Here is a 7,322-nt window from a genome sequence, read left to right on the forward strand (position 1 = left end):
AAAGGACAATCAGTAGCCTTTCTGGATTCTTGAGCAAAGCTTTGTTGTATGCTTTCTCCATGAATTTAACTATTTTATTGGGTGGATTCATTTCTTAACAGAGCTTGAAAACTCACAATAAATCATAATTGCCAAATTCCTGCATTGTGTTTGATCATCTATTCTAGATCATCCTTGTTTGCCTGTCGGGATTGGGATATATTCACAATGGGTTACGTTGTGAGATTTCCAAGATGCAAATTGCAGAATGTGTTGTTTTTGCACAATTAACTGATCTGTCTTCAGTATCAACATCATCAGTATCAAATAGATAGAATGATACATCTTGCGATACACTCAGATACATCATCAGTGATGTAACCCAGGGTCACAGGGATTCTCGGGGGGGGGGGGTGGAGTCTTTCAACATCAGACATCCTCACCCGAGTGATTTTGCCAGTGTTGATCTGGCCCCAACTTGTGTCTGAGTAGCATTCTGCCGTGGATCGCTCCTCCTGATGCACAGCCATCTCGAAGCTCGCTCTGCTGCCTCAGTGTTGATCCTGATGGCTTCCCTTTTCTGGGTTTCTGAGATGCCCATACAGCTGTAGGCTCGGCAGAGGGACTGACCAGCAAACCCTCTGCAGCCTACCTCTATGGGTATACAGTGTGCCCACCACTCCTTTCTGCAGCACACCTCCACCTGGTCTTGGTACTTTGGCTTTTTCCTTTCATAGATCTCCTCCATCCAGTCTTCCTAGGGAACGGTCAGCTCCAACATGACCACCTGTCTAGGTGTCTCTGACAGCAGCCTAAGATGGTCGACAAGATGTGTTCAGGGAATATGACCTATTTTCTAGGTTGACTCTCAATTGCCTGTCCTTTGCTGTTCCGAGGAGGTCATCATACTCCTTGAATTGGGTACAAGTCTTCCCCCCACCTTGATAAAAACAACTGCGTCCATCTAAAATATTGCCTAACAACTGGTAACGCAGAGTATTTCTCCTGTTTGATGAGTCAGTGCTTATGAAAAATTATTTATGAGTATAATTTATTCCTGGATGAATTTGTCTTCTGAGCATAAAATGAGAATTGGAATGATCAAGTTCGTGAGTCTGACAGTGAGATGGTGTTAAACTGATTTGCAAGGTAGGGAACTGGCAGAATTGGATGGAATGCCAGTTTACATCCTCTCACTTTTTTGCTTTATTGCCTTAACAGAATTAACTGAGGCAAAATTTAATATTTAAAACTACAGATGTATCCATTTTATCAGTTTAGATTAAAATTGCTACTTTGCTGTTTTTGGGAAATTATCTGTCTTCTCAGAAAATTTAATTTGTTCTTAACTATTGTTTTGTTTTACAATCCATATCTTAAATTTGGTCTTTGATAGTAAAATAGACTTTTAGGAAGAGGACTTCGCAAACATTCTCATTCACTTTGGCACATTTCAAAGGTTCAAAGGTCCAATTTAATGTCAGAGAAATGTACAGCATACAATATACATCCTGAAATGCTTTTTCTTCGCAAACATCCACGAAATCAGTGAAGTGCCCCAAAGAATGAAAGACAGTTAAACATGAGAACCCTAAAGTCCCTCCCAGTTCCTCCCTCCCATGTGTAAGCGACAGCAAGCAACGATTTTCCCCTCCTCCCACCAGCAAAAAATGCACATCAGTGCCATCACCGAGCCCAAGCGTGTGCTAAGCAATAGCAAAGACACCGACCAAAGTTACCCCAAAGGCTTCACATTTCATCCGGCATTCGACAAACCACAAGTTCTCTCTCTCCCTGGTAAGGGAGAAGGAGGTGTCCCCTATTTTCACAGCGAGCGGGAGACATAACAACAACCTGCTGGCTTACGATGTTAAAAATCTGTTTTGTTGCTCTTTTCAAGCTCTGTGTCCGAAGATCACAAAGACCTCGGGTCTTCAGGCCCACAGCGAAAGATTTTCCAGCCTCCCTGACAACACACGAGTCTCCTGCTGTGACAACAACCCTCGATCCGCCGGTCTCCAGAACCCCGAGATCTTAGGCTTCCAAACACGAGTGAGACTCGCAGGCCAAACCCCTAGCATGTCAAATAATGGCCCGTCGTGGAACACCGAGAACGGGTCCCATTCCCTCAAAGAACCGCAGCCTGTGTGTAACTCCAGGTCAGGGTCTTCAAAAGAACCCTGAAAGGGAAAAATAAAGATATTAAAGGTGGAAATAGAGCTGTTTCCAAAGATGCATGCAGAGGAGTCGCCATTAGGCGCCATTATCCCTTCTAAGCTCCACATTTTCCCATAATGATGCATTGGAGCTGAGATGAAACTGTCCAGTAATATTTTAGTGTAGCTTTGATAATGTTAATGTTCAGTCGCTACCTCAACATACTAGTTTCTATCATAAGGTCAAAATTGGAGATATTTGTTAATAATTACACAAAATTTGATTCTATTCACAATTCCTCAATAAATGGAGCAATTTATCCTTAAACACAGCCGGATCTAGATAGTATTTTGGTATGAGGGAGGCAGGGAAGATTTGTACGACAATGTAATGATCACCTCCTACAGGAAAGAGTCTAACCAGCTATCATTGATTGTTATTGTCTAACCAGCTACCCTTGCTAATGGAATTATTATTTCTGAGAGTCCCACCATTGATATCGTGGGAGTTCATCACTGACACAAAATTTATTTGGACAAGCCTTATAAATACTGTAGCTACAACAGCAAGTCTGAGGCTGGACACCTTGTGGCACAATGGTCACTTCCTAACATCCCAAAGCCTTTCCACCTTCAAACATAAGACAAAATATGATGATGGTCTCAGTGTCTGGATGTGTGCAACTCCAACAATATCCAGGAACTTAATACTGTCTAGGGCAAGGTAACTACAGCACTTGCTTGGCATTCCATCAACCAATTTGTTGCACTTTTATCAGCACATAATGGCTACTACGTATGCTAATGCCAAAATATATTGGGTTTCTTACCAAGGATACCCGACTAGCACTTTTGTTGATGCTGGTTGCTTCCTAAGTCACACATAGGATTGACATGAGTTCAGTGATGGCCCAAGTACAGAGAGAGACACATAGATGCAGAATGAACAGTTCACTGAGTTTTAATAAGAACTGTACAGAACAAAAAAAATGGCAAATGTTAGGCCAACAAAGCCACTAACTAAAACTCTCAAACTAAGAGTTTACTGTGGCTTGGAAGCATTAATTTAATACTGCTCCTTTACAGCGTCCATCTAACTTATGTATCTTCTTACATGGACTAAGGTCATCAGGGAGCATTGCCATCACTGTTCTTCAGTCAAGACTTGACAAGACTGAAATGAAAGGAAAAGAGTTAAATACAATTACCGAGATATCCAAATTGGCAGGAATATACATTCTCATGGGTGTGATTGCTGACTTCTTCCAGCTGACCACCCATGAGAGCTCCCTGACTCTGTGGCAGTGTTTGTAATTGTGCCAGGGCTCCTTTCCCGTGGCGTAGCTCCCGAGGCACCAGAGGCCTGTGCTGGTGGAAGTCCCGGATGAGAGACCTGTCCAAGATGTCACGAGCGGGAACTCAAAAATATTCCTCTGGGCCATATCCTCCCAATCCACGAGGGACTGTACTCTGCCCTGCACCTAGCAAGACACCAGGAGGTGCCACAAAAATAGGCCAGGGACCCATCTATCAAGCATGAAGGAGGAGGTCTTGACTGGAGTAAGGTGAGGAGGGAGTCAGCAATTTGAGCTGCGAAATGGAGAACACTGGATGAATCTTCATCGATGATGGTAGGCCCAGTCTGTAGGCAGCTCTGTTGATAGCCTTCTCCATTATGAATGGTTCCACATAGAATGGGCCAACTAACCGCCTTCTATTCTCAAAGGAAGATCTCTAGACACCATCCAGACTTTTTCTCTGACTTGAAATGCATCACTTGTCTCATCTGTCAGCAGAACCAATCAGCCTGCCGGGCAAATTGTTTCTGATTGCGCAGCAGAGAAGCCCTGGCCCAGCTTTACATGTGCTTAACTTTGGACAAACTGCTCAGCAGAAGAATTTCCATGTCAATCTCTTAGTCAGGGAAGGGTGGCAGCTAGAATCCCTTTTGGCATTCAAAGGGGACGTGACAGTGGAGGACAACTAGAAGTTATTGTGGGCAATATCTGCCCAAACTATTTGGGAGCTCCGTGGTGTAGGGTTGGAAGAGACAAGGTGGAACAAGATTGTCTCCAGTTCCTGATTCTCAGTTTGACCATCAGATTGGAAACCTGATGAAAGGCTGATTTTGGCTCCCCAAAGAGACCATGCAGCCTACCAGAAATGGGACGTGAATTGAGGTCCTCGATCAGACACTGTGTCCTAAGAGAAGCCCTGCAGCATGAAAATATGCTGAACCATGAGAGTGGCAGCTTCACAAGCTGTGGGGAGCCTGGGGAGTCCAGGTGGAGAGAAGCAGTCCACAACTTTCAGAATGGTAGTGTTCCCATCTGGGGGAGGCAGACCAGTGATGAAACACAACAAGAGGCATAAGCTACAAACCAGCAGTGTGCTGATGTGACAGCTTGGTCTGGCCACAAGTGGGAAAGGCAGAGACGAAGTTGTGGAAACCTTGGGACATATATGGACAACAAAATCATTTCTTTATAAATTCCAGGGTCCAGTGAATGCCTGGATGAGCAACCAGATGGGAAGATTATCCCCACTCCAACACTCTGGAGTGTACAGTAGTAGGGGCAAACAGTTGTTTGCATGCAATACTTCCCAACACTATAACATTGAACAATGACAGATCACTCTCTCAATCCACATTTAGTACCATTTACACTAATGCTGAGGGTTTCTGCTCAAGCAATCTTTTCCTCTCACCAGCTTAAAAGTTTGCTGTTTATAACTACAACCGTATTATGCACATGGCTTGTTTTGGCAATGGAGCCTTCTCACGTTGTTGAAACATGCGGACAGAGGTAAACAGTGGAATCAGTGGAGTCTTACAGACAGACTGACATTTCCATCTGTATGTGAGGCTGGTAATTAACAGAGAGTTCTTGCCTGCAGCACAGCACCATCTGCTAGGGAAATGGCTGAATTAGGTGCTAGTTGGTTATTGCATCTCTATAGTGACTCCATCAGGTTTGGACATGAGGCTTTGCATCTGCTAGACAATGAAGATGAGCTTTTAACGTGCTATTAGGCAATCCGACTGGGAAAAAGCAGAAAGGAACAGATTGGCTTTGGAGATATCTTCAGTTGTTTTGTTGTACTGACCTTCTCCTTTGGGATCTGTGAACAACTAATGTGGTACTTTTTTTCCTGGTTTTAATTGTATTTTTATTCCTTTATTTGCATGTTATCTTTCACCCTCTTTTACATCCCCTTTGAACCATGGGTAATTCTATTTTGACAACAGCTTATAATTGGCTAGAAAAGTACTTCTTTCTTCATGCTTGCTCACTCTCTTTTCTCTGTGTTCTGAGGAGGGGAATAAACATTCATCCACCCACCTGCCCCATTCTCTGAAGTCTGCCCCCCTGCCCTGACGGTTCATGTCACCTTTGATTCATATCCCCTGATGCCCCCACCAAATAAAAAAAAATTTATCAAGCCCTTCAACATTTTGCGATTCCACTCTTTTAGAGTAGGGAATTATAGATTCTCACAAACTTTAGTCCTTCCCGATTTCACTCAAAAACGATTTATCTTCAATTTAAAGTCAAGCCACATCATTCTGGGTCCCCTCCCACCAGCAGCCATATACATACACTCTTGAATCCTTTTTTTTATCACTGTCATTACCTCATTTAGATCATACCTGAGCCTTTGAGTTCAAGGAAATATGGCTCGTTAATACAGAACAACACACACAAAATGCTGGAGGAACTCAGGAGGCCAGGCAGCATCTGTGGAGACGAGTAAACATTGGATATTTTGGGATGAGACCCTTCTTCAGGACTGTAAATACAGCCTGCCTTCGTAGTTAAACTCCTTAATTCCTTGTGTCATCCTGGTGAAGGAACACTGTAACCATTCTGAATTTCTTGAGATGGTTGTGCAAAACTAAATGTTATAATCTAGGCAGCATGGCAAGAGCTAAATATAACAATCACATCACTTTTTACAACCTTCTGAAGATAACAGGCAAATATTAAATTCATTTTCTAAATGCCTTCTGTGCTTGTGAGCTATCATCTAGTGACTTGTGTACCTGGACCCCTATGTCCCTTGGCTCCTCCACAGTTTCACTGAAAAGAAATCTGAGTTGTCTTTATTGAATCCAACAATGAACTCAAATTGCATTCCACTTCCTGAAGTTTTACTTCCCCATGTAGTCCTTTAGCTACTATCTGCTCACATCTTGAATGATTGAATTGCTGGAGCAGTGAAAGAGACCTACTGAGTCCATACTAGCTCCCCATTCAGCAAGCTACTCAGTCCATTATTTTGCTCTTTTCCTCCAATGCCACAAATCATTTACCCGCTATTGTCCATTCAACTCCATTTTGAATGCCTAATTGACCATTTTCAACATCCTCACAGGTGGCTAATTCCAGATCATCACCACTTTTCTTCACTAAAAGTGGCGATAATCACTGGGAAAGTTCCAATCAGTCTTGTCTGCATCTTCTCCTCCGGAATGTTCACATTATTCCAAAGCTGGCGACCAGAACTGAATGCAATACTCTGGATGTAGACTAACCTGTGTTTTGTAAACATAAATCTTGTGACTTTCGTAGTCTATGCCTTTACTTGTGAGGTGACCATTTCCCATATGCTTTATTATCTAATGCTCTGTCAACAAATCATGTCTCTTTAAAGCTGAATGCTCATGAACACCCACATCCCCCTGTTTCTGTACAAACTGTGCAAAGTAGACTGCAGAAGGATAATGGTAGACTACCTTCTTTGCAAGTTTACCATTCCTCCAAGCTGAAAATTATCTGTTAACTAACACTTTTCCTGGCATATTCATATGTTAGTCATTAATAAGTAAAACAATGGTTCCAATATTGCCTCCCCCTTTCAAAGTGAAAGATAACCATTTACCACAGCTTACTACAATTATTTTTCAATTCTGCTGCTCATTACTTTGCTACTAACCCTTCAATTTTGCTATTGAGCATCGATATGAACCTTTGTGAAAGAGCTTCTGAAAGTCGGTGTAAATGAAATCAATTATACTTTCATCAGCACTTTTCTCTGTTACTCATCAAAATATTCAGTCAAGTTAGACAAATATTACTCTACTTTAATATATCTAAGCTGGATCTTCTTTTTCAACTCAACTTCTTCAAGTACCTGTTATTTTTTTCCTCGCTGATTATTCTTTCTAGAAGATTCCCCACCACC

Source organism: Hemitrygon akajei, chromosome 9 (assembly GCF_048418815.1).
Source record: "Hemitrygon akajei chromosome 9, sHemAka1.3, whole genome shotgun sequence".
In the NCBI taxonomy this organism is placed as follows: Eukaryota; Metazoa; Chordata; class Chondrichthyes; order Myliobatiformes; family Dasyatidae; genus Hemitrygon; species Hemitrygon akajei.